The sequence below is a fragment of the Micromys minutus genome, assembly GCF_963924665.1.
Source record: "Micromys minutus genome assembly, chromosome: 19".
NCBI classification, from domain to species: Eukaryota; Metazoa; Chordata; class Mammalia; order Rodentia; family Muridae; genus Micromys; species Micromys minutus.
Window position 1 is genome coordinate 41,596,839 of NC_137954.1, and position 26,395 is coordinate 41,623,233.

The 26,395-nt window shown below is 42.9% G+C and overlaps 1 pseudogene across 1 annotated transcript; it reads right to left on the reverse strand.

Annotated features, from left to right (window-relative positions):
• Nucleotides 1-24,266: 24,266 nt before the first annotated feature.
• Nucleotides 24,267-25,149, reverse strand: LOC308433089 (large ribosomal subunit protein eL6-like; annotated as a pseudogene). The gene has a single exon. The product of its transcript is annotated as a large ribosomal subunit protein eL6-like (transcript).
• Nucleotides 25,150-26,395: the final 1,246 nt, after the last annotated feature.

Consider the following 26,395-nt stretch of genomic DNA (forward strand, 5'->3'; position numbering starts at 1 on the left):
CCAAAGCCACAGGATTTAGTTGGCTTATACTCCCATAACTGTTCCTCACCTGACAGATAGGTACCCAAACAAGGCAGGAACCCGAAGGCAGGACTTGATACAAAGGCCATGAAGAGGTGCTGCTTAATGGCTTGTTCCTAATGGTTTATGCTGCCTGCTTTCTCATAGAAACTGGGGCCTCTAGCCCAGGGATGGCACCACCCACAATGGACATTGTCATGATTATTGGAGTATCCCCTGTCTCTGTGATGTGTAAAGATTTTTCCCATCACCTGGAATTTGTTTTGTTTTGTTTTGTTTTTGTGATGATTTCTATATGCTTGGCCCAGGGAGTGGCACTATTAGGAGGTATGGCCTTGTTGGAGTAGGTGTGTAACTGTGGGTGTGGACTTAAGACCATTACCCTAGCTGCCTAGAAGCGAGTATTCTGCTAGCAGCCTTCAGATAAAGATGTAGAACTCTCAGCTCCTCCTGCACCATGCCTGACTGGATGCTGCCATGTTCTCTCCTTGGTGATAATGGACTGAAGCTTTTAACCTGTAAGCCAGCCCCAATTAAATGTTGTCCTTATAAGAGTTGTCTTGATTATGGCTTCTGTTCACAGCAGTAAAACCCTAACTAAGACAGTTTTTAAAAAGTTGATTCGGCCAGTAACTGCTCAGAAGAGAAAGGGAAGGGTCAGGCACAGGGTCCCAAAGAGACCAGAGAGAGAAGGAAAGAAAGGGGGGCGGATCTTAAGTTTGAATATGATAAGAAGGTGCTGAAACACTGGTTCAGTGGTAAAGAGCACTCACTGCTTTTCCAGAGGTCCTGAGTTCAATTCCCAGCACCCACATTGTGGCTCACAACCATCTGTAATGAGATCTGATTTCCTCTTCTGATGTGTCTGAAGATAGCTACAGTGTACTCACATAAAATGAATGAATAAATATTTTTTTTTAAAAAATAATGTTTGCTATTCTTCCAAAGGATGTGAATTAGGTTCTCAGTATACATAAATAAATAAAAATAAATCTTTAAAAAAAAGAATATGGGGCTGGAGAGAAGGCTCAGTGGTTAAGAGCACTGACTGCTCTTCCAGAGGTCCTGAGTTCAATTTCCAGCAACCACATGGTGGCTCACAACCATCTGTATTGAGATCTGAAGCCCTTTTCTGGTGTGTCTGAAGACAACTATGGTGTATTTGTGTGTAATAAATAAATCTTTAAAAAATAGAAAACATTATAGAAGAAGACATTTGGAACCCATGTAATTTTGTTATGATTATCAGCATACTAATAATTATGTCTAAAAATAATTATAATTGTATATATCCTCTTTAAGAAAGACTAAAATAAAGCAGACTTAGATAAAGAACGAACTCAAAGATGAGATGCTGAGTGTCAGGAGATAGACCAGAGATTAGAGGAGAAAGGCCCTATACACCAAGTGAAGAAAGCTCATATGAACTCAGGCTGAAGCAGCGAGCACAGGGCACACACGGATCTGCAGCAGCACCTTTGTGTGTGTTCACAGCTTTCAGTTGGGTATTTTTATGAAACTCCTGAGTGTTTGACCAAGTGGGTGTCTGATTCTTTTGCCTTCTCTTGGGGCTCTTTTCTTTCCCTTGATTTTCCTTGTCCTTCTTCAATGTGATGGTTTTTATTTTGCCTTATTATATTTTATTCTGTTTAAAAATCTATTTTCAATAAAAACAGAAGAGCACTTGCTGCAAAGGACCCATGTTCCATTCTTAGTACTCTCATGGAGGCTCACCACCTCCTCAGGCACAGGCATATGCGTCGTGCACAATCATGTAGGCAAAACATGCATACACATAAAACAAGAAAAATAAATCTAAAGGTAATTTCTAAAATGCAATCCCTAGTCTCTTTAAAACTCAAAGTCTCTTTTAAAATCAATAGTCTTTTAACTTGAGGATCCTATAAAATAAGAAATAAGTTAGATGCTTTCTTATTTCAAGAGGAAAGAACCAAGGCAGAGTCACAATCAGATCAAACCAACCTCCAACAACAGAGCGTTCATACAATGCCCAATGTCTAGAACTCACTCAAGATCTTACTTAGCTCGTCCAAAGGGCCTGGGTCACTTCTCTGGCTCTGTACACACAGAGGGCTCCAGCCACATAGCTACTGGTTTCTAGGTGATCATCCTATGATACTGACATCTCTAAAATGCTGAGGTCTTCTGATTCAACTACGCTGCATTTTCACTGATAGCCTCTCCTGGGCTTTCACAGTGTCAAGCCTCAGCAACTCTCCCTGGCCCCTTTGTACCTTTAAAACTAGTACCATGTGGGAGAATCTGACATATGACCAAGCTTGATGGCCAACACAAGGTACAACCTTGATCACCTTGTCACATGGCTTGCATGTGCTGACTCTGAGGAAACCCTTCCCAAACGTTTCTTTCCTAGTGATGCTGTTCTCTTCTTAATCACCATTAACTTCTCAGCTCTGGCTAACCAGCATCAATTGTCCCAGCTAAGCAAAGGTTTTACTTTCAATATTTCTGGTCTCTGGTTAATCACAGCTGATTCTTCAGCCACAGCTGACCAGAACCACAGATTCTCAACTCAAAATGGCAAATCATTAAGGGACTCTCAAACTTCCCTCTGAAAATTCACCAACCAGGCCTCCATCATCTGCACAGCTCGCGGTATTCTTCTCTTCCAAGCTCCCACAGAGCAGCTCACCAAGGTTTGAACGCTCATTGGTTTATCTCACCTAAAGTTCCAGAGTCTTCCGCAATCCTTCCTAAGCGACATGGTCAGGTCTGTCATAGTAACATTCAACTACAACTATCCTAGTACCAGGTTCTATTCTAGTTTGTTGAGGATTTGTCTTTTACTGTTGTTTTTTTTTTTTTTTTTTTTTTAATAAAAAAAATTGTATTTACTTAAAAGCATTCAGAATGTCAACAAAACAGCCACATTTTTTTTTGCAGTTACAGAGTGGTATTCAGTTAACAGAACAACAATTATCTTCTTATAAGCTGCATCAGAGACAACTGAAGATGAAAAAAAAAAAAAAAATCAAAAGAAAAAAACGGAAAACAAACTACCCAAACTACTGTCCCCATATATAACTAATTTGTGCTGTGCACCAACAAGAACCTGCTTTAAATTTCCATGCCAATTTACAACCCCCAGACTGTACCAGGCAAGGTTAGTGGCTACTGAAAATACCACCAGGACAGGGCTGTCTAAAGACACATTCGGTAGTGTGTTAACTATGAAGCAAAAGACACTGTACAGTTTAAAAACAAATCTTACATAGCCTTACATTTTAATTTTTTTCTTTAAAAGGAGTGAGTTGTGTACAGGGGGTTAAATACTTTATAGACATATTATAATACAAAACCTATCACAGGTATACCACACGCTCCTACAGGACAGTTGTAGAGAGATCTAATCAAACTTTAAAAGAGATGCTTAACAAACAAGAGGGTGACAGAGACTACCAGAGAGAGATTGCATGGTGCTTTATTAACCTTAAATTTCTGGAATACTAGCAAACAAAAAAACTACAGCTGCTGAAAGACGGACTATGGGGGAAAAATGATGAACTCGATTAACCTTTTATTTTAAAGATGTCCTAACCTCAGAATGGAAAAACGGGAAACGCGTTATGCTGGGAGAGAGTTATGTCTCTATTTCCACAGGAAAGGAAACCCTATGGGTTTCTTCCAAATTGATAAAAATCACATGTGACAAAGTGGACTCTTTCTGGATGTTGTAGTTGGACAGGGTGCGGCCATCCTCCAACTGTTTGCCAGCGAATATCAGCCTCTGCTGGTCAGGTGGGACGCTTTCCTTGTCTTGGATCTTGGCCTTGACCTTCTCGATGGTGTCACTGGGCTCGACCTCAAGAGTGATGGTCTTGCCCGTCAGGGTCTTCACGAAGATCTGGGGTCTGCCGCTCGGCCGCCTCGTTGAGAGGGCCATTTTAATTAGATAAAAGGGGGGAAATGTAGTGGGTTCATCTGATGCTGCTTGTATTCTGATATTAAATACTGGTTCCACAAGATGTGGTTACTCTTGACAAGCAGATCCTCACATACTCAAGTGATGCCGTGTGAACCTTCTCCCCACTTTAACTTGTCAATAAAAGGCTAGAGTCTGTGATTGGACAGTGGAGAGAGAAAGGTGGGACTTGAGGTTTGAGAGAGTGGGTTGCAGGTAACGAAAGGGAGAGGACAAGGAATATGGAGGAGAAGGAAGCTGCCATGGAACAGAACTATGTGGCCAGGAAAAAGAGCACGTAGCGAGAGGTATTGTAGCTGGGGGAATAAGTTAGTCTAGCCCTAGATCTGCCCGATCTAGGCATATGGCTTATAAATAAAATATATAGGCATATAAATCAAATCTATAAATCATGTGTCTTTTATATGGGCTTATTAGGATTGAAAATTCGTATTACAGTGTTACATTGGAGGAGAGGTTATGTCTTTGTTTCAACAGGGGAAGGAAAGCTGTAGAGTCTTTTAAAATTAATAAAGATCAGATTTGACTAGGAGAGATTTTCTTGAAATCTTGGCTATAATCATGAAGAAAGAAACCAAAAATAACAACAAAACAGGTCACATGATCCCTCTTCATGGGAACAGCTTTGAGACTGGCTGAGAATGACTCTGAATAAATCTTATTGGCTACAGAGTCCTCAGGAATTATTATTTCATGCAATCTTCATATGGCATGGATGGAGGTTTATATTACAGTTTGGCTGTGTTCACAGTCCAAACACACGTATGAAGTTGGATGCCTTTCTGACTCAAACCAAGAGCAGAGAATCGGCCTTCGCTGATTTGTATACACTGCACATCCCATACACATGTTAATTCAGAAATCTATATTACCTTTAAAAATTTGCATGTTTTCAGAGCAAAAGGACCAGACACCAATTAAGACAAGACAAGTAGCCCAGGTGATCCAGCCTCTCAGACTGCCTTAAATGCAGCTTCCTCAAAAAAATCTGCATCCAGGACAATTTCAAAATGACTAGTTAATATCATCCAGCCTCACAAACTGTTCCAGCCAGGACTTCAGTTAAGCCCTGCACTTTCCCATCACACAGAGACAGGACAGCAAATAATTCATCTAGCTCTTCCAAGATGCCCTTGCTCCCAGACAGCAGGAAACAATCTTAAAGAGAATGACACCCCATTCCTGTAGAGATTCAGTGACTGGGTGGTGGTTTTTAGTCATTTGGTGGGTGATGGATGTTTGTCATTGTTTAGCGGGGTTGGTCACAAGTTGTTAATGGTCATAATCAGGGAGGAAACAAAATAAAGGAAGTTAAATTCAGGGATCTCTTTCTCCTTTTTTCCCCCCTCTGTTTTTCTTTCTGTTTTATCTAGTGTTTAAGGAGAAAAGTTGAAAAGAAAAGAGGGGACTTAGGAATGATAAAAGTGTACTTTATTGGGTACTTTATTATATCTACTTTTAAACTAAAGAGCATCCACAAGCCAAATATTGATACAGATTATTGTATATTGATATAAATGTAAGAATACATTTTTGTTACAATATACTGTATATATGTTTCAACTCTTGTTAAAGGTATTGTATCTAGCAACTCGTTTTTTAAAAAATAATGTAAAGCTCTAGTCTTTTTATATAAAAGATTTATTTATTTATTATATATAAGTATACTGTAGCTGTCTTCAGATACACCAGAAGAGGGCATCAGATCTCATTACAGATGGTTGTGAGCCATCATGTGGTTGCTGGGAATTGAGCTCAGGACCTCTGGAAGAGCTGTCAGTGCTCTTAACCACTGAGCAAAGTTCTTGTTCTTGAAAGCTACATTTGTAGGCTGGAGAGATGCCATCCTTGAGGACTTGGTCTTCCCAAGTGAATTGTGGGTAAGCGGATCCGTGTGAAACTGGATGGCAGCCGCCTCATAAAAGTTCATTTAGACAACACACCACAGAGCAACATGGAGCGCAGGTCGGAACCTTTTCTGGTGTGTACAAGAAGCTCACAGGCAAGGATGTTAATTTTGAAAACCCAGAGTTTTAGTAGTTGTAAATAAAATATCATTCATAGAAGGAAAAAAAAAAGTACCTTGGTCATTGTGGCTCTTTACAGCAATGGGAAATCTAACTAAGACAACGTCCAAACCGTAGACAAGCAGAACATGGAGGAAGTCAACTGCCCATCTTTACCAAGACAGGGAAGGCCAATCCTTTAATTTCCTGCTTCATAAATGTGACCATGGCAACTCTTATGAAGGAAAGCATTTAACTGGGGCTGCCTTGCAGTTTAGAAGTTCATTATCATCGTGGTAGGAAGCATGTCTGCATTGAATACAGGCAGATGTGGTACTGGACCGGGATCTACATCTGGATCCACAGGCACCGGGAGGAGTGAGACACTGGGCCTGGCTTGAGCTTCTAAAACCTCAAAGCCCACTGGAGTGACACACGACGAGGCCACACCTACTCCAGCAAGGCCACACCTCCTAATAGTACCACCCTCTATAAGCCTATGGAGGCCATTTTCATTCAAACCACCACACAGGACGTCATCAGATGAGGAGGGAAAGAGGCACAGTTCAGGCTAGGTCAAGAGTTTCCAAGGACCAGCATTCTAATAGAGTAAGGCAGAATATTTTTTTTGACCTACAGTTGGAAGACCTTTCGCCAGTCGCCAGCCAAACCCGATTCAACAGAGGAAGCGCCAAACTTCTTCCTGGAGGCCGCAGGGTGAGTTCTTAGGGAGAACTTCAGTCACAGTGGGAGAAGTTGAGGGAAGTATGGCATTATGGCCGTGCTGGAGATGGAACCTAGGTCCTCACATGATAGGTAAACACCACCCTGAGCTACATCCTGAAAAGCCTTCTCTAGCAATTATGCCGCTCCATTGTACTTAGCCCAGTTTGGCAACAAATACTGTCTTAGCAGTAACCATCAAATACTGAATGCTGGTTTGCTTTGTCCTTCCTTTCTCCGTCTGACAGGGTCTCACCTTCTATTCCCTTACTGGATATGAGCTCACTGTGTAGACCAGCTTCAAATTCACAAGGCTGTAACTGCCTCAGATTCCCAAGTGTTGTGATTAAAGTGTGTGGCCCAGCCCACTGTAGATAGACATGAAATATTTATGTATGGTTTCAGAACAGAATGTGAAGACATTCCAGTCTTTGTTTGTTTGTTTATTTGAGACAGGGTTTTCTGTGTGGTCATGACTGTCCCAGAATTTGCTGTGTAGATCAGGCTGGCCTCAAACTCACAGAGATCCACCTGCCTCCCAAGTGCCGAGGTTAAAGGTGTGTGCCACTACCACTGGGCTGATTTTCCAGTCTCAATGTAGACCATGCCTCAGCCACAGCTGGTTATTTTAAAGGATGAGACACAGGCATTGGGATATTTTCTTTTGTGGATGAGGAATCTGGGGGGTCGGAAGATGACACAGTTGACAACATGCTTGCCATGCAGACCTGAGTTCAGATCCGACACCCACATACAAGCCAGGAAAGGCAGAACAGTTCTGTAATCCTGGTGCTGGGGGGACAGAGACTGGTGGGTCCCTGGAGTTACTGGCCAGCTAACTGGCCACATCGACAAGCTCCAGACTCAGTGGGAGGGCTTCCCTCAAAAACTAGATGGAATATGACTGAAGATAACACCCAGTGTCAAACTGTGCATACAAATGTACCAACACACACACACACACACACACTCACATACACACACACTCACATACACACACACACTCACATACACACACACACTCACACATCCAGAGACTTCAAGCCACAGAGCTTTTCTTTCCACCTAGACTGCAGACAAGGTGTGACTCACAGTTTTTGATACTATTTGAAAACATGCCATCTAAGACCTTCCAGACTTGAAAAAAGACTTTAAAGGTGTGAAACCTCCATGGGCCAGTTGCATACATGAGAAGTATCTCCCTTCTGCTGCAATCCAGAGAAACTGCACAGCTCCAGGGATAAAGAGATCACATCACCCAGTGTGACTGCCAGAGAGAAACTGCTATCCACAAAAGAACAATAATCTCAGCAGCTAAGGCAAGAGCACCAAAGGGAGCTGAAATGGACCAGCCCCAGGGCCTTGAGCGGGATAAGCAAGAACTCGCCACTGAGCTATAACCCAGCCATCGCTGGCGCCTTTTAAATGTCTATCCAGGTCATCTGTCTAGTTCTGTCAGGTTATATGTGGGGTTTTGCTTTCATGTGAATTTGTTCTCTCCCTCTCTTTCCCTCTCCATCTCCCTCTTCATCCCCCTCTCCATCCCCACACCCCTTCCCCTCTCCTGTCCTCTCTTCTTTCCTCTCTCCTGTATGGCACACACACTTTGGATCTATATTCTTCCATTTCAGAACCAGAGGCTGCCTTATCTATTTTATGGTAATCCCCCCTGCTGTGCATAAGCTATACACACACACACACACACACACACACACACACACAGAAACTCACGAATTTCTGACATTCCTGTCTCTGTCTCCTGAGTATTAAAATTACCACCATGCCTGCTTTACCCATTGCTGGGGATTTAATCCAGATCCCATTTGTCTGTTTTTGCTTTTAGAGTGGCTTTCAAAAAACTCGTTAGTATTACCAACGTCAAGGAGACAATCCCTCTCTAAAAGTCTATGGTTTCGAGATCACGTGTGGACATCCGTAGTCTAGCTGGTGTTGATTTCTGTGTCTTGCATTTGGCAAGGAATAGCCCCTTTCGTTTACCTGTGGGCATTCTCTGTCCTCAGCACTGCTTGTAGAAGAGACTATGTTTCCCTCTGGTGTATTCCCGGGACCTTGTTAAAGGTTGTTTGCCTGTTACCTGAGTCTCTGATCAGGTCGCCTACAACCAAATATGACAGTGGACAAGCTGGAAGGTAGACTTGCTTTCCCCACCCAGATCTGAGTCTGAAACGGCCAAGATCAGGATGCTGGCATATGGCGAGGGCCTTCGTACTGCGTCTGTCCACAGTCGGAGGACAAAGAGAAAGGCTGGCTGTCTCTCTGTTGGTATCGGCTCACTCAGTAGGGCGCAATCCTCATAGCCCCGTTGTTGCTTGGAAACCTTATCACTTATTAATACCTCGATGGATAGTAAACTCCAACATGGGTTTTGAAGAGGTTAAATATTCAAACCACAGAAACCTTTTGTAGTTTTTCTAGGTTTTACTCTGTCCCATTTGTCTATGTGTCTGTTTTTACTCCAATGCCTTACTGTTTTGATTGCCATAGCTTTGAAATATGGTTGACACTCATAAAAGATGATGTCTCTAACTCCCATATTTTAATTTTTTTTTAGATTTACTTATTTTATGTGTCTAAGTGTTTGGCCTGCATGTATGTATATATACCATGTGTGTATATGGTGCCTATGGAAGTCAGAAGAGGGTGTCAGATCCCTTGGAATTGGAGTTATGGATGGTTGTAAGCTACTATGTGGGTTCTGGGAATTGAACCCAGGTCCTTGAGAGTCCAGTAAGCACACTTAACTACTGAGCTTTCTTTCTAGGCTCTTCTGTCTGTTTGTTTCTGCCAGCACTGGGCATAGAATTCAGGCTAGCATCTCTACTCTTTTGTGATGGATCTCCCTATATAGTCCAGCCTGGACTATAAAGTGGCTTTCAGGACAGCTAGAACTACACAGAGGAACTCTGCCCCAATCAATCAATCAATCAATCAATCAGTCCAATGTACTTGTTGTATATTCAGAGCTACACAGAGAAACTCTAAACAAACAAACAAACAAACAAACAAACAAACATACTTGTTGTTCTCCCAAGAGACCTGATTTAAGTTCCAAGCACTTTGAGGCCAGCCTGGTCTATAGAGAGACTTCCAGGACAGCCAGGGTTACACAGAGAAACTGCCTCCATAAACAAACAAACTTCTTGTTCTCCCAGAAGACCTGATTTGGGTTCTGAGCACCTATGTCTAGCAGCTCAAAGCACCCATAAGTCCATTTCCTGGGGTCCGACAACCCTCTTTTGTCCTCCGTGGGCATCCATACACACATGATATGCTTACACCTAAACATGCACATAAATTAAACACAAAACATCTTCTTTTTTTTTTTTTTTTTTTTTTTTTTTTTTTTTTTTGTGACAGGGTCTTCCTGGGTAGCACTGACTGACCTGGCACTATGTCAACTAGGCTGGCCTCAAACTTACAGAGCTCCTCCTGTCTCTCTCCAGAGTGCTGAGATTAAAGGTATATGTCACCATGCCTGGGTGAAAACAAATCTTAAAAACAAAAGGGAAGCCAGAGGTTCTTTCTCCCTCCCTTTAAAGGGAGAATATCTTTATGTAGTCCTGGGTGTCCTGGAATTCATTGTATATACTAGGCTGGCCTTGAACTCACAGAAATCCACCTGACTGTCAGGACTACATAGTGAGACCATGTCTCAAAACAAAGCAATAGGTAAATGCCAATATAGGCATGATGCTCGTGTGTACCATGTAAAGATTTCCCTTGTATTAGTCAAATACTGGCTTCTCTGCCCCCACATCTGGTTACACTCCAGACATGGGCAATGTAATGCTTATTCTAACAATCTCCTGCCTCAATGTTGTTTAAACATTACCCCCCCAACACACACACACTTATTCTCTGATTTGTCAATAAAAGCTAATCAGCCAATGGCTCAGTAGAGGAGAGGAGAGGGCTGGACTTCTGATCTCAGTAGGGGAAGGGGAGGGGGGTGTCTTTGGCCAAGAACAAAGGAGACAGGAGACACCATGAGAACACACTTGGAGCAAAGAGAGCCAGAGCAATACTAAAATGCAAGTATCTCAGGAATTAGTTTAGAGTATTAAAATGGATTAATACTATTCAGCTATTATTCCATAAGCTTGATTAAATAAATATTATAGTCTTTGTGTCATTTATTTTGGATCTAGTCAGAATAAAGACTAAATTACCACTCTTAAAATTGCTCTAACATGCCACCATACCCAGCTCCACTCCAAAGGCAAGCTCAAGATCTTATAAGCTGGGACCAAAGCTGATGGGAAGTAGGAATTGCTAGTGATTCAGAACCTTGAGTTCAGGGCACGTAGACTCAATAAAGGTGAACCACTCCTGGGTCCACCCAGAAAACAACCCTGATGCCAGCCCTATGCCAGTGATAGCTTTATTATGCTGGGCTGAGATGCCTGGCAGGTGGAGTCTGCCACCTTGCTTGGCAGTTTCCACACTAACCATGAGATGTATGCATCTTGAAGCATTTGCTAGTGAGTTGTAGGGCATCTCTGAAGGCAGCAGAAAAACAGGAGACACGTAGGCAGGGTGATGACTTAAGCATAGAAAGGAACAGGAGGATGGTGAGTTGTAGAGTCTCCACCGCCCACCTCCAGAACACCCTTGTCCCAGAGCCAGCCACCGTAATCAAGGTCCCCATGAAACTCGAGAGCTTTCTTTTAATTTCCAGGCAGGTTCGTATTTGAGCCAGAATGGACTGTTTTCCCCCAACCCTGTGCTTTGTCTGATTCTCCTTCAACCTTCAATACCAGCTGTATTAGTCAAGGTTCTCTACAGCAACAGAACTTACAGAATGAATCTCTCTAACTATGCAGGGAAAGAGGGCTTATTAGAATGACTTACAGGCTCTGGTCCAACTAATCCAACAATGGCTGGCTGTGAACGTAGAATCCTGTAGTTCCTTAGCTCATGAGACTGGATGTCTCAGCTGGTCTTCAGCATAGGCTGGAATCTGGAAGAAGTCGGCTCTAATGCCAGTGAGTTGAGGGCAAGCAGGGAAGAGGAGAGCTTCCTTATATAGGTTTCCTTATATAGAAGGTGTGGCCCAGATTCCCAGCTCAAATGATCTTGATTAAAGGTGTGTCTTCTCACTTCAAATTAAGCAAAAATACCTCACACTTGTGCCCTCCATTTGGGGGCTTTAATTAATTCCAAAATGTAGTCAGACTGACAACCAAGAACAGCCAATAGCCATCACACACAGGCTCTAGTATTTTTTTGACTCACAAGCTTACCATCTCCCCATCTCTCTGTTACTCTCTTACAAGCCCTGATGCAAGAGTATGGAAGAGACACCTAGACATGAGAGTCCAGCTGCCCTCTTTCCTGGAATCCCAAGAGGACAGGAGAAAGGTATGGAGCTCAGACTCCCACACAGAGGAAAGCGGGGTATCGGCCTTGCCTCCTTTTCTCTCTTGCTCATCAGGACTGGGTCACCAATGGGGTACTGGAGATTAGGAGATTAGCTCCTACAAGAAATGTAAAACAATAAAGAAAATTCCTATTAAAATAATGTTAGGTTCAAAAAAAAAAGAAAGAAAGAAGAAAGGAGGACAGAAGAAAGAAAGGGCTCCTTGATCATTTTTCACATACTTCTTGCCTCAATTTTTGTTTTTTATTTTTCTCCCAGAACAGCTGCTATTTTTGACCAGCCCCAGGGCCTATGAAGAGTCCAACTAAGTCAAATACAGAGCTGCATACGAAGGTAGCCTGTGCCCTCCCTCCTGCGCAGCACCGGACACCTGCCTGATCTCTCTGACGACAGGTAGGATTCTATCTAAGCCGATACCTAAAGATGGAATGTGTTCCTATGATGAACTTGGGGTGTGTCCTAACCTTTGCTGTACCATGACCCCTGTGATGATGTCACATGAGAGCATGGGAACATTTCCTGGAAGGGAGTCATGACTCAATGAGTGCAAACATCTGAAATGTTAAAAAAGGACATTGCCCTTCAGTAGTGCCCACATTCCTGTCCTCACTCACAGGAAGTGGGGTCCTTCTGCCCCTACTACATTTATAACAGTTGGGGTCTCAGGGCTTCTGCAGCTCATCTGACTTTCTCATAAGGGAAGGTTTGTTATTCTGAGCTATGGCAGAAGCTGAGCAGCATATTTAAGTCCTCTTTATAGCCAGAGCTCAGCTGAGTCTGAACCAGAGAAGTCAATGACAGTGCCCAGACCACTGCCTAGAGCTGGCTTTCCATTTTGAAACTCTTTATTCTTTGCATATCTTTTGTGACTGTGGTTTTACAAACTCCTTTAGTCCATAGATCTGTGTGTATGTCTCAGAGGTAAGGACTTCTGCAACAGTTCTGCGACACAAGCACCGTGCTACGAGTCCATTCGTAAAGACAAATGAGCAATGGCCCCTAGCCTGAGGCCAGCCTGGTATAAGAAGCAAATTCCAGGCCAGCCAGGAATATGTAGTGAGACTCTAAGTGAGATATCAAAAATAAAGTTTTTAGGGGCTCTGAGACTTTTCAAAAACACCCATTTTTTGAGAAAGTAGACAAGGACAGAACTTACTGGCTGACAGCCACAAGGTCTCATAGAAAAGTCCAAATATGCGTCATCATCAGCCTAAACCCTCAAAGTCTTTGAGAATGTATAAAGAAAGTTTTAGTGGACAGGTCAAGCTATACTGACCAAGATGAGTTAAGACAAAACAAAAATGACTGCTTTAGGAACAGCTCCCCTACCCCTCCCTGTACTGAATTCCAAGGAGAATGCAAATTGTCAACAACCTTACTGCCAAAGTTTCTTTCCTCTTTCTGGAAATTATACTGCTGACCAATGGTAAAATAGTAGTTCACCCCTCTCACAAAAAAGTATAAAAGATGTGTGCTTTTTTAGTTTGTGGTTTACTCTCCCTGTGAGGATGAGCAACCTCTTATGTATGGAATCAAAACCTCTTGTTATTACCGTGGTCTATCGTCTAATTGTGTTCTGTGGGTTGCGCTCCTGAGCTAAGACTCCCCGGGGTCTCACACATAAAAACAAAAAATAAAGTGAGGGCTTCCACTTAGGTTGATGGAGTGGACAAGATTCAAGAGCTCCCCTTTTTCTCATAAAGGTCTTTAGAAGACAGGGTAGGGCTGGTGATTTGGCTCAGCACGCTTTGCAAGAACAGGAGTTCAATCCCCAGAACCCACATGAGGTGGAAGGAGAGAACCAGTTCCACAAACTTGTCCTCTGACGTCTACAATTTACTATTTGGCACATAGGTGTCTCCTCCCCACAGTAATAATGAATGACTTAAATATTTATTATATACATATATACATATATATATGTATATGTGTGTGTATGTGTATAAATATATATATATATGAGCACAATGTAGCTGTCTTTCAGACACACCGAAAGAGGGCATCAGATCCCATTACAGATGGTTGTGGGCCACTATGTAGTTACTGGGGATTGAACTCAGGACCTCTGGAAGAGCAATTAGTGCTCTAACCACTGAGCAAACTCTCCAGCCCAATAATGAATGTTTTAAAAAGACAGGATAGAGGATTGGTCCAAGAGATAATATAGGAGCCAGTGATATAGCTCAGGTGATAAATGGACTTATCATTAAATTTAATGATCTGAGCTCAAGCTCTGGGATCCATACCATAGACAGAAAAAAACAACTCTTCCAGGTTGTCTTCTGACCTTCACACACTTGTTAGGCCACAACACAATCAATCTACCTACCTCCACAATCAATCAAATCAATAAACAAATAATTATAGAAACAGACAGGATGGTACATGCCTTTAATCCCAGCACTCACAAGATCAAGAGTTCAAGTTTACGCTCAGCTACTTAGGGAATCTGAGGTGAGCCTGAGAAACACAAAAGCCTGCCTCAAATAAATTAAATAATAAACAAACAAAGGGAAGCTTTCTCCTCACAATGTCTTATGTCAAATGTCAGAATGTTGAATATGTTGCTTCACAGATGGTAAAAATAAGCAAGCTGCTGTCTACACTGACTGGATATTCAGTCCCAATCCTTTCTGCTCATGCTGCTATGTAGAAAATGAGAATTTAAAATTTTTCATATTTTTAATTATGTGTGTGTGAGTGCATATGTTGACCAAGGCCAGAAGAAGGTATCGAATCTCCTGGGATAGTTGTGAGCTACCTGATGTGGATGCTGGGAACCAGAGGACTCAGGTCCTCTGCAAGAGCAGTATGCAGTCACTCTCAAAGCCATTGCTCCGGTCCCTAAAGAGAAAACTTTGAATGGAAAAAAACAACTGGTCAAATATGGCCCTACAATTTTTATCTCTTTTAGAAGTGTCTGGTGACTCACAGGTGGTGGTAACACACCCAGGGACATCAGGGTCAATTCTGTGATTACTCGAGTAACACACTAACAGGTGTGTCTGACTCCACTTTGTCCTCGAAACACAGGAAAGAGGCCGGCCACACAGTGAAGGTAGATGAAGAATGTCTGACGGATTCCAGGGAAACCAAGATGCTCTAGCCCCAAGCAGATCAATAAAAACATTGTTCAAGGACTTCATGACTCATGTCATCTGGGAAGAGAAACATTAACTACTTTAGTTATCCAAGCCCTGTGGGGAAAGGATTAAAGTCCGTGATATAAATCGAGGTGAGAGTCTGCGCGCTGACCCCACAGTGGTCCAGGAAGCTGCACTGAGCCACCACCTTTATTAAAGAGTCTTATTTCCTGAAAAGGGTTGTTTTTTAGACTTTAATTGGCTGCAATGTTTGCTGACTCCTCAGGGTGGAAAGAGATCAAGAGACGTCCCTCCTGAGTCTCTGCACCCTCTAGACAAGGTCTCTTCACCTTCGAACCATTAAAAGATTTAAAATTCTCTCCAGACAAAAGGAAAAACTTAACTCTATAATATAAAATCACTTTATTCTAATTAATTCACAAATTAAAACATCACAGACCTAGATCAGTGAGCCACTCAAACATTTGTCCGGTCCCAAACTTTACACATCTCAGTGAAGATTCTAACACAGCCGTTGTGAAGCAATGGAGCCTCATCTGCTGTTTTGCATGTTCACTATCAACTATGGTTTTATTCATTTATCTGATACAAAAAAGAAAATAATTGTCATAATTAAATCTAGAGAAGGACCATGTTCTTTGGTCGACATTCCATCCCTCCTCACTACATAGCATTACCCTCTCTTGGTCTCTCTCTCTCTCTCCCTCCAACCCTCCCTCCCTCTCTCTATTACATCCACACTTACATCTGTTAACATATATACATATGTATAAGCTAAGATCTGCATATGAAATAGAACATGTGATATTTTTCTGATATTTTCAGGTCATTAATCTTACTATATTTTACTTTCCAAGATAGTTTATTCTCCTGAAAATGTAATGGTATAAGGGTTTTTTATATTTTTTTAATAGCTGTATTCCATTTTCTGTATGTTTTTCATTTTTTGAGGGGGTATGGTTTTGTGCAATGTGTGTTCAGTTGCTGACTTCTATGCCCAGACATCTGGTTATGGGATTTGGAATATGGCATAGTCAGGCATCTCCAATCTCTATTTTATGTAAAAATGTTTCCATCACCTCTGATTGGCTAATAAGTAGCTGATCAGCTGGGCAGAAGAGAATAGGGTGAGACTTCTGATCCCAGTCAGGTGATCTAAGAAAGATGAGAGTAGAGGAGGGTCATGAGGAGAGCAAGGCAGAGAGGCCACGTGCATGGGCCGGGAGGGTTGGCCATGAGATCTTGATGAGAGAGCAGCCACAAGGACACACATGGAGTGAGCTGGGACAAGACAGATTTGGGTGAGGACCATATGACTGGGTAGTAGCAGCCTACTTGGGTTCGAATCGATCAGAATCTGCCCAATTATTAGTACTTGTAGCTTGTTAGTAAAACACCAGGTCTCTGTCTCATTTATTTGAGAGCTAAAATGGGCTGGAGCAGGCATGGAAATGCCCTGCAGTTATAGGAGAAAATGGGCATATAAACCCTTCCCCAACACATTGCATTTATGCAATTTCATTATTCATTCATCTATTGATAGACACCTAGGTTGGTTCTATTTTCTTACTGTAGTAAAAAAATAAAAACGTGTTTGTGTGTGTGTGTGTGTGTGTGTGTGTGCCGAGTAACACCATTTTACATAGATCTAGGCCTAGGTTTCTGTTTTCCATGATAGAGACCTTTTCCCAGAAATTAGGTGATCTCACTGTGGACAGGTAGCTAGTGGAGTAAAATGGTCACCCAGGCAACAGATCCTGCTTGGCAGAACAGTCTATTGCACCTGGGTAGTCCCCCACCCCATGTAATTTTTCCTACTTTTCTTTAAAAGAAATAGTTTTGGCGCATAATAAACGAGAGCTTGATCAGCACTTTAGATTTGCTCTCCTTCTTTGTGTCTCTTGTTCCCTATTCGCTAGTTTCCTCCTCAGATCTACATTGAAGACCCTGTGGGCCTTTTTTTTTGAAAGAATCTCCAAACTGATCTTCATAATGAACATATTAATTGCACCAGCAGTAAATAAGGGCACCTCTTTACTTACGTTCTTTCTTAAGATTTTTCTTTCAGGTTTATTTTTTAAACAATGATTACTATACATACTTGAATTTTTTAATTTTAAGATTTTTTTTTTTTTTTTTTACTTATGAGTATGTGTCTGTTTGAGGGTATACCTCCTGTGCAGCTGTGCTCAGAGGATGGAAGAGGACACTGAATTCTGTGGGGTATGAATGAAAATGGTCACCATGTGTTCCTTTGATTAAACATTTAGTCCCCAGTTGGTGGAGCTGTTTGGGAAGGATTAAGATGTGTGTCCTTGCTGACAGAATTTTGTCACTGGGCATGGGTTTTGAATTGCTATTTGAATTGCTTCTCTCTACTTCTTTCTTGAAGTTCAGGATGTGAGCCCTTATCTGCTACTCCAACACCATGCCTGCTTGCCTACTGCATACAGCATCACAAGAGGACCTTGGATCAACTGGGACTGGAGTTACAGATGTTTGTAAGTTACCGTGTAGCTGCTGGCAACTGAACCTGGTCCTCTACAAGGAGACCCAGTGTTGTCAATCACTGAGCCATCCCTCAGACCCCAACATTTAAGTTTTGATGTTATGAAGACAGGGTTAAGATAATGGGAGAGGATAGAGTGGTTGCTCAGTGGTTATAAGCTGATACTGCTCTTGCATAGGACCTTGGCTATGATCTCAGCACCCACATTAGAAGGCATACAAATGCCTGTAACTCCAGTTCCAGATGATTCAATGCCCTTTTCTGACCTTTGTGTGCACTGCACACATGTGATACATGTACAGACAAGCAGACACACACATACAAGTAAATACATTATTTTCAAGATTTATTTTATTTTATATATATGAGCACTTTCCCTGTACATATTTATCTGCACCACATGCATGCCTAGTGCCCATGGAGCTCAGAAAAAAGTGTGGGTGTTGTGTGTAGCTTTTTGTTAGCCCTCCTAAGCTCTATGAAGGGGTTACACTACCAGTCCCTACCTAGCTTCCCTTGAATCATCGAATAAAAGGCACACACTCAGTTGTTCATTTTCACTTTGCCTTTTTAGCAGAATTGCTGGGTGCTACTATCTCCTGCCTGAAAAAAAAAAAAAAAAAACATGTCTTTATCATTACTTTTAGCTCAGCTCCTCCCACCTGCCTTAACTTAGTTGATCAGTTGAATCTAGTCCCTAAACATCACTGACCACTCGCCTATAGGAGCAGCCACAGCCGATTACTCCTCTTGAGACCTCATATGGTTGCCTGGTTTTCCTCTCTCCAAAGCATGCCAAACTCCCTCTCTCTTTCCTTGCATCTGCCTTTTCCTCCAGGAATCTGGAAGTCCTGCCTGTACCTTCTGCCCAGCCATTGCCCCATGGCTTCCTTTACTGACAGATCAAGAATCAATTGGGGAATAGGACCTCAGCATCAGAACTACTCTTACATCTTGTATCCCCTAGAACTGGAGTTACAGATGGCTGGATCCTAGGCCCTCTGGAAGAGCAACCAATTCTTAACTTGCCAAGCCATCTTTCCAGCCCCTTTATATATCTTTGAATTTTGAAAAAAAATGGAGAAGTAGAGCTAGGAAGATGGTTTGGCTAGTACAGTATGTGCTATACAAGCATAAGGACCCCCATGTTGTAGACAAGGGATGACATCCAAATACCTTCTAGGTCTGTGTGATCTGGTTGGAATACAGACACACCTTTAATCTCAGGAGATAGATGCATACAGATCTCTGAGTTCAAAGTCAGTCAGTTGAGTTTAGTCAGTCAGCACAGGAAGCAGTGCAATAGAGTTTAGTTCAGTTCCATTCAGTTTGTGCAGCAGAAGCAGTTGAAACCAGAGAATAAGAAGGAGCTCAAAAGGGCTGGAGAGATGGGTCAGTCATTAAGAGCACTGACTGCTCTTCCAGAGGTCCTGAGTTCAATTTATAGCAACCACATGGTGTTTGTAATGGGATCTGATGCCCTCTTCTGCAGTGTCTGAAGACAGTAACAGTGTAGTCGTATACATAAAATAAATAAGTAAATATTTTTAAAAAAAAGGAGCCAGAAAATTAGAAGAAACTGTCAGTCAGCCTTAATTTGAAGCCAAGCAGAGCAATTCAGTGAGAAGTTGAGAAAAGCCAGATTGAATCAGTCAGCTTGGAGAGGAGTTTGAGCCACAACAGCTGAGTTGAACCAGCCAGCCAAAGTTCAGAAAGAACTTGAAAGTTTAATCAGCAGAAACCCTCTGAGATGACAATTAGATCAGTTGAATAAAAGATACTTTTACACAGTGCAATACCCAGAGCCATGTAAAATCCAAAAGAGAAGAGAAATGGCTCAACAATTAAGAGTACTGGATGCTCTCTCAGAGGACTTGGCTTCTTCTGGCCTCCATGGGTACTAGGCACACAAACACTACACAGACATGTATGAAGGCAAAACACTCATATATACACATTTTTTAAATGCTAGAAGGGATTACATGGAGATGCACACATGTAATTCATCACAAGCTAGGTAGGGACAGGAGATTCCCTGGGGCTTACTGGACAATCATCTTATGCAATGGTATTTGGGAGGGTTCTAAGCCCTTTGCTCCCAATAACTGCAGAACATTTCTATACCTGCTCTAGCCCATTTTAGCTCCTGAATAAAGGAGATGGAGACCTGGAATTTTTATTAAAGAACTGTTGGCATTATGCTAGGCAGGTTCTGAGCTATTCTAGCCCTCTAAGGCTGCCTGTTTCCCAGACATGTGACCTTTTACCTTCAAACTGAGTCTTGCTTTGGCTCACTATGTGTGTCCTCACGGCTGTTCTCTCATCTAGACTTCATGGCGAATCCTCCTGGTCCATCCATATGGGCTCTCTACACCTTCTTATCCTTGTGGTTCTTCTCTCCTTTCTGGTCTCCTTTAGGACCCCCACACTGGGATCATAAGTCCTGCCCTATCTCTTCAGCCCAGCTAACTGATCAGCACTTTTCTTAACCAATCAGTGGTAATGGAAATCAATTTCTATATAACATTAAGACCAGAGATACTTAACCACATCATCTTCTGGACTGTAAACAAATGTTTGGGCACAGAAATCAACATTTGAATACACAGTGCACAAAACCATCTCCCACATTTCTTAGTCTAATTAATTTCAGACTCTTTAAAGATCCAGTCTGAGGAAACAAGGTAAGAGCCTGGCAGTGGTGGCATGTACCTTTAGTCCCTTGGCAGGCAAAGGCATGCAGATCTCTGAGCTCAAGGCCAGCCTGATCTACAGGATAAGTTCCTCGATACCCATGGCTACAAAGAGAAGCCCTATTTTAAAAACAACAGCAACAACCAGTACAAGAAAGAATTTCCAAGTGGCTTTTCAGGGAAAGGCCTTTGCTAAGCAAGCCTGGTACCAGCAGATCAGTCCCCGAACTCACATGAAGGCAAAAGAATTGATTCCACAAAGTCATCCTCTGACCTCCACACATGTATACATGAGCAGACATGAACTGTGCATACACTGAAATTTCTGGTAGAAAATAAATCACAGATAATAATGGAAGTGTATGTCAGGGTTCTCCAGAGTGGGCTCAGGTGAAAGGCTAAGGCAGACTCGTGAAGGAACACTTAGCTGAAGCACACATAGGAGAGAGGATGTTTTGCTAAAGCAAGCACATGAAAGGACATGTGATAAAAAAAAATTCCTTGCTAACAGCATGCATGTATTTGTCTACCTTACATTGCGTAGTTGAGCTGCATTTGTCAGGACACCATAGAGAGAAATGAACCAAAAAACTTCTGGTGATGTGCTGCAATTTCTTGCCACTTCTGGGGACTCGGGCTGATTGGATGCTGAGACAAGACTTGTGCTGAGGCAAGGCATGTGGAGGACACGTGATGTTTGGAGGGTATAAAAGGACTCCATGGAGTGACGGAGACAGAGCTTGGCTTGCTGGTACAGCTCACTGTGCAACACTTGTGGGTCTTGCGTCTTCACTGATCTTCACTTTCCTGAGAGAGGCACATCTGGTGTTCCTGCTCGCTGAGGTGGAGGCCTGGCTGTCTCTCTGCTGATCATGTCACCACTGTTGCCAACTTGTCTCTACTGAACTGACTGTTGGTGTATTGTGTGGTATTTACAAGTGAATCGAGTTGCCACTACCTGCTAACACGTGACCTGAACTGCTGTTGTCCAGACAACACAGATGGGAGTTGCTCCAGAAACTTTTCTAAACAGGTCCACTTCCCCCGTATTCTTTCTTTCCCACTACCTCTGGTGGGTGGTGGGCTACAAGGAAGGTTAACGCTTTTAAGAACCATCATTAAAAGTAGGATTTGAAAAAAATTAAAGTTATACTCCTCCCTCCCTCTCCTCTCCCCCTCTCTCTCGAGTTGCTTGACCTCATACATACTTTGACAATATTTTCTAATGTTCTGACTCCTTTCCATTCTCTGGCTCATTAGGTTGTCACCTGTATCTAGCTTCTACCTGTCTCTGTAAAACTCTCCTGATAAAATTGCCTCGTTTTTTCCCCTTTCTGTGCCCTCTTAAATAGTTTTTCTTTCCTCTCTCATGAGAGTTGGGCATATCCTATTCTGTCAAATCTTTCTCTGATTTATCACTTTATCTGCCATTCAATTAGACATCAGTTTCAAACTAGCTTTACCTTCACTGTTTGGGATGAAAGGCATGCCTCTATTCCAGCCAGAGGGATTAAAGGTGTGTGCTAAGGCTAAACCACACCATAACTATTTTTAGTCAGGTTTTTCTTTTTGATCACACAATCTCAGGATCACAGTGTGATCAAATATCCTGCAACAATGGGTGGCTATGGTCTGGATATCACTTTCTGTGTTCCACAACTATGTTGTTCATCAGATACTGCTCCTGAGGTGATCATTAGAGATACATTTGTGTGCTCCAGGCTTCTCTGCTCAGATCTTTTCTTATTCTCAGGTCACATTTGGGAGATTACACAAACACCCAAATATGAGGGTCAGGGGAGCAGGACAACCAGAAGATGCTAGCACGTCTTCATGGAAGTCTTGTGCTCAGGTGTAAAGATGTTCCCCTCTGTAGCTGTCTTTTGACAACGTTGTGAGTTCTTTCTTCCACCCTTCTGCATCCCCCTTTTCACCCTAGATAAGAGAGAGAAAAAGGACAGACAGAAAAAAGAAAGACATCCCTGGATAAATTCAAGGGTCAGAAATGGGGTAAAGTTATTGTTAGACAACTTTCTGCTGCTCGGGGCATTGAGTTCCCTGGAGCAACATTGATCTTTGCAGTCAGGATACCTAATTGCTTCTTGTTGTTTCTTCTTTGCACATGACTACTTAACGAACTGTGACCATCAGTGTAGGAGGTTGGGCTGGTGCTGCTCGTAGTCAAATGCCAAATTCTGTACCCCAAGATCTGGTTGCTTCAGGACAGCAGGTCCTTACCTAGGCCAGCTTTTGCCGTGCAAACCTTGCCCCCAAGTTATCCATGATTGGTTAATAAAGATGCCTACAGCCTGGCCTGGGCAGAAGAGAGGGGACAGAGCAAAGGATTCTGGGTTTAGGGGTCTCAGGAGAGTGAGAGGGAAGCATGGAGGAATTAGAAGGAAATAGTCCCAGGAGCACATGGCCATCAGAACCTGCCTGTTGGAGAAAGAGTGGCCAAGGGGAAACACGTCCAGTGATAACTTGGGTTATTGACAGGAAAGTAGACAAAAATGGAATAGCAGGTTGATATCTGCCCAGCGCTACAGACTTATTATAAATATAAAGGTTTTTGTGTCTTTTATTTGGGAACTATATGATCTAAGTGGGATTTAAAGAAAAAACAAAAAAAAAAAAAGTAAAATTTACTCAACACAACAGCAATGAACAACAACCAACTTCTTTTGGGGGCTAGTATTTATATACCCGCTGAAAAGTCCCCACAATTCCAAACATCACACCATCACAGACGCTTTTTTCAGCTGACAGAATCATGCCTCTGCTAGAGCATGAGGTAAATCAGTCAGTTGTTTAAGTTAGTCCACAGCAGCCCTACACCCCCACACTTGGGGTTAAAGCAAAAACACATTCTTAAAATATTCCTATGATTTTTCCTAAAATTCCAAATTTTTTACTATATTTCTCTGTAACTTAAAAATTTTTTAATAATTATTTATTTTATGTATATGAGTACACCTTAGCTGTCCTCAGACACACCAGAAGAGGGCATCAGATCCCTTTACAGATGTAAAAATCCCATTACACCATGTGGTTGCTGGGAATTGAACTCAGGACCCCTAGAAGAGCAGTCAGTGCTCTTAACCACTGAGCCATCTCTCCAGCCCTATTCCTATGTTTTCTCCCAAAATTCCAAAATTTTCACTAATTTGTACCTATAATTTTTTCAAAACCTATTTTTAATGATGGTTCTTACAACTTTTAATTTCCTTTTTAGCCCATCACCCACCAGAGGTAGCAGGAAAGAAAGAATGTGGAATAAGTGGACCTGTGTAGAAAGGTTCTTTGGAGCACCTCCGTCTGTGTTGTCTGGAAATCGGCAGCTCAGTTCACAGGTCAGCAGCAGCAACTCTACCAACTTGCAAACACTTCACAGATTCACCAGCAGTCCAGTTTGGGTAGAGTTGGGTTAGCAAACAGGAATCAGCAGTGGTGGCATTACCTAGTAAAGACAGCCAGGCCTTGGCTCGAGTCAGCAGGAGTGACCCAGAGGGACACCAGGAGAGGTTCTCAGCTGTTCCTCTCTCAGCAAAATGAAGATCAGTGAAGAGGTGAGACCAACAAGTGTTTCACAGCAAGCTCTACACGCAAGCCTAACTCAGCCTTTGCCACTGTCCAGTGAGTCCTAAAGGCCTTCCAAACATCACGTGTCCTCCACAGAGCTTGCCTCAGCACGTGTCTGTCTCAGATGACATCAATCTGCCAATCAGCCCGGGTCCTTGAAAGTCGCAAGAAACTGTAGCACACCACCAGGAGTTTTTTGTATGTTTGTTTGTTTGTTTTGTTTGTTTTTTTAACCCATGAAGCTGTTTGATTAAGTTGTTAGCAATTTAGAACACCAGTTTGTGAGGATACATCCCATTTGTCAGCAAGAACTGAGATCACAGGTAGCCCTGGAGCTGAGGAAAGGCTTTAACCTGTGGCAAAATCTGCGAGTCCAGTTTACTGATCAGCCTTTTGCTGTTCTGTAATCTCGAATTTCTCCTTCTCTATGTCAATATCTCGCCCTCCTGATGCCTGGGCTTGTGCAGCTGCTTCTTCTTGGAGTAAGTGTCAGTCAGGTGTTTGGGGATTTTAACCTCACTGATATCTACTTTTGTAGAGGTGGCGATGACAAAATTCTGGTGTGTTCTGCGTAGAGAAACTCGGTTGAGGGCAAGAGGTCCAGTCACAGGTAGCAAGCCACTGCCCAACTGCTTCAGGAAAACCACTCTCTTGCCCCTGTGGCGCCCGGCGAGGATGATCAGGACAGTCCCAGGAGCGATGCTGGAGCGCAGCCTGCTCACGGGCTGACTGAAGGGCTTCTTGTCGTGGCTCAGTAGCTTCTGAGGCACATCTTCTGTAGGATAAGACCTAGGCATTTTTCAAAGCTTCACCATCCGGGTGCCACCGTTCTTGTCCCCACCAATTGTTTTTGTGACAGTAGCAAGGACCTTCTCCTTTTTCTTCTTTTTTTCAACCTTGGTCTTGGCAGCTGAGTATTTCCTTTTGTACAAGGCCTTTCTGGAATACACAGCCAATCGAGAGTACCTGCCAATTCCTCTAACCAGGACAGGGTTTCGGCTGCAGTGGGGCTTCGCCTTTAACCTTAGGGTTACCCTTTTTGGCTGCACCAGGGGGCCGGGTCTTGGAGGCAGGAGCATCCCCGCCAGCCTTCTTGGCCGCAGATTTCTTTTTCTTTGTATCAGGCTTCTCTGCCTTTTCACCCACCATCTTGCAAGATGGGAAAGAGAACTAAGGCAGCAGCTTCTGGCCTATATCCACCAGAAGTTTTTTTGATGCATTCCTCTCTGTGGAGTCACAACAAATACAGCTCAACTACACACTGTAAGGCAGACCAATACATGTGTGTTGTTAGCTAAGAATCCTTTATTATGTGTCCTTTCACATGCTTGTTTTAGCATAACATCCTTTCACTGTGTCTGTTTCAGCTAAACGCTCCTTCATGAGTCTGCCTTAGACTTTCACCTGTGTCCACTTCAGTGAAATGTGCCTCCACTTGTTTGCCCCAGCAAAACACCATTCAACTGACTTTTCAAAGCACCCTTACATTTCCAATTCACTCTTCTGTTATAGAAGCTGGACTAGATATGGAGAGAGAATGTGGAGGAGGTCACAGTCAGAGGGACATCTGGTCTACCTTAGCCCAGAATGAGGTGGCACTCTTCTAATGGAAACAAGGAAGAGAAACTTGGATGTTGGATAAGCACTCTACCCGACCATTCCACCTGATCTGTGCTCAGGGAAACTAGATGCCCATAGAGCATTCATTCATGGACTCTCTCCACTCCCTAGAGTAAGCTATGTCACTCAAGGAGTTCTATGAGGTCACAACGGTAGGTAGCACTGAGGATGACCCCAGATAAAGATGTGAACTGTACTGCAGTGAGGACAGACGGCCCCTCCATGGGCTGGGAGCAAGCCTATGGGGTCTTTCTTCAGAAGTACTTTCATGCTCTCCCCCAAGGGTGCTCATACTTCAGCTTTAGAAAGCATGTCACCAGTCCTGCCTGAAAACGGAGGAAGAAGCCAGGAGACAGGAGAATGAACTCGGGCGGTCCAGTACTATGTTTCCTTGTTGCTTACTTACTGGTTCGTTAGCAGCTTCCATTTGCTTGTTCTGTCAGGGCTCCATGGCCATCAGAGATTACCTCTCATTAGCCACCTATCTGCCTCACTGCCTCTTGGGGTCCCTGACTCCCCTGATATTACAAGTTCAAAAGCAGCCATTGACTCCTCCTCCTCAGACCTCACAGCTGTACTGATGGTCTCCTGTGCTGTCTCTCCAATCCCCAGGAGCTGTCCCAGTTTCTCTGTCCCTTAAGCCATGGCATCTTTATAGATTTCTCTCCTGTAGCACACCAGAAACCTTCTGGGCATTCTTAGTTCGCTGAACCTGGAGGCTGAGATAGTACAGCACTGGGTTGGAGACATCCATGCCCCAGGAGATGTCCAGGAC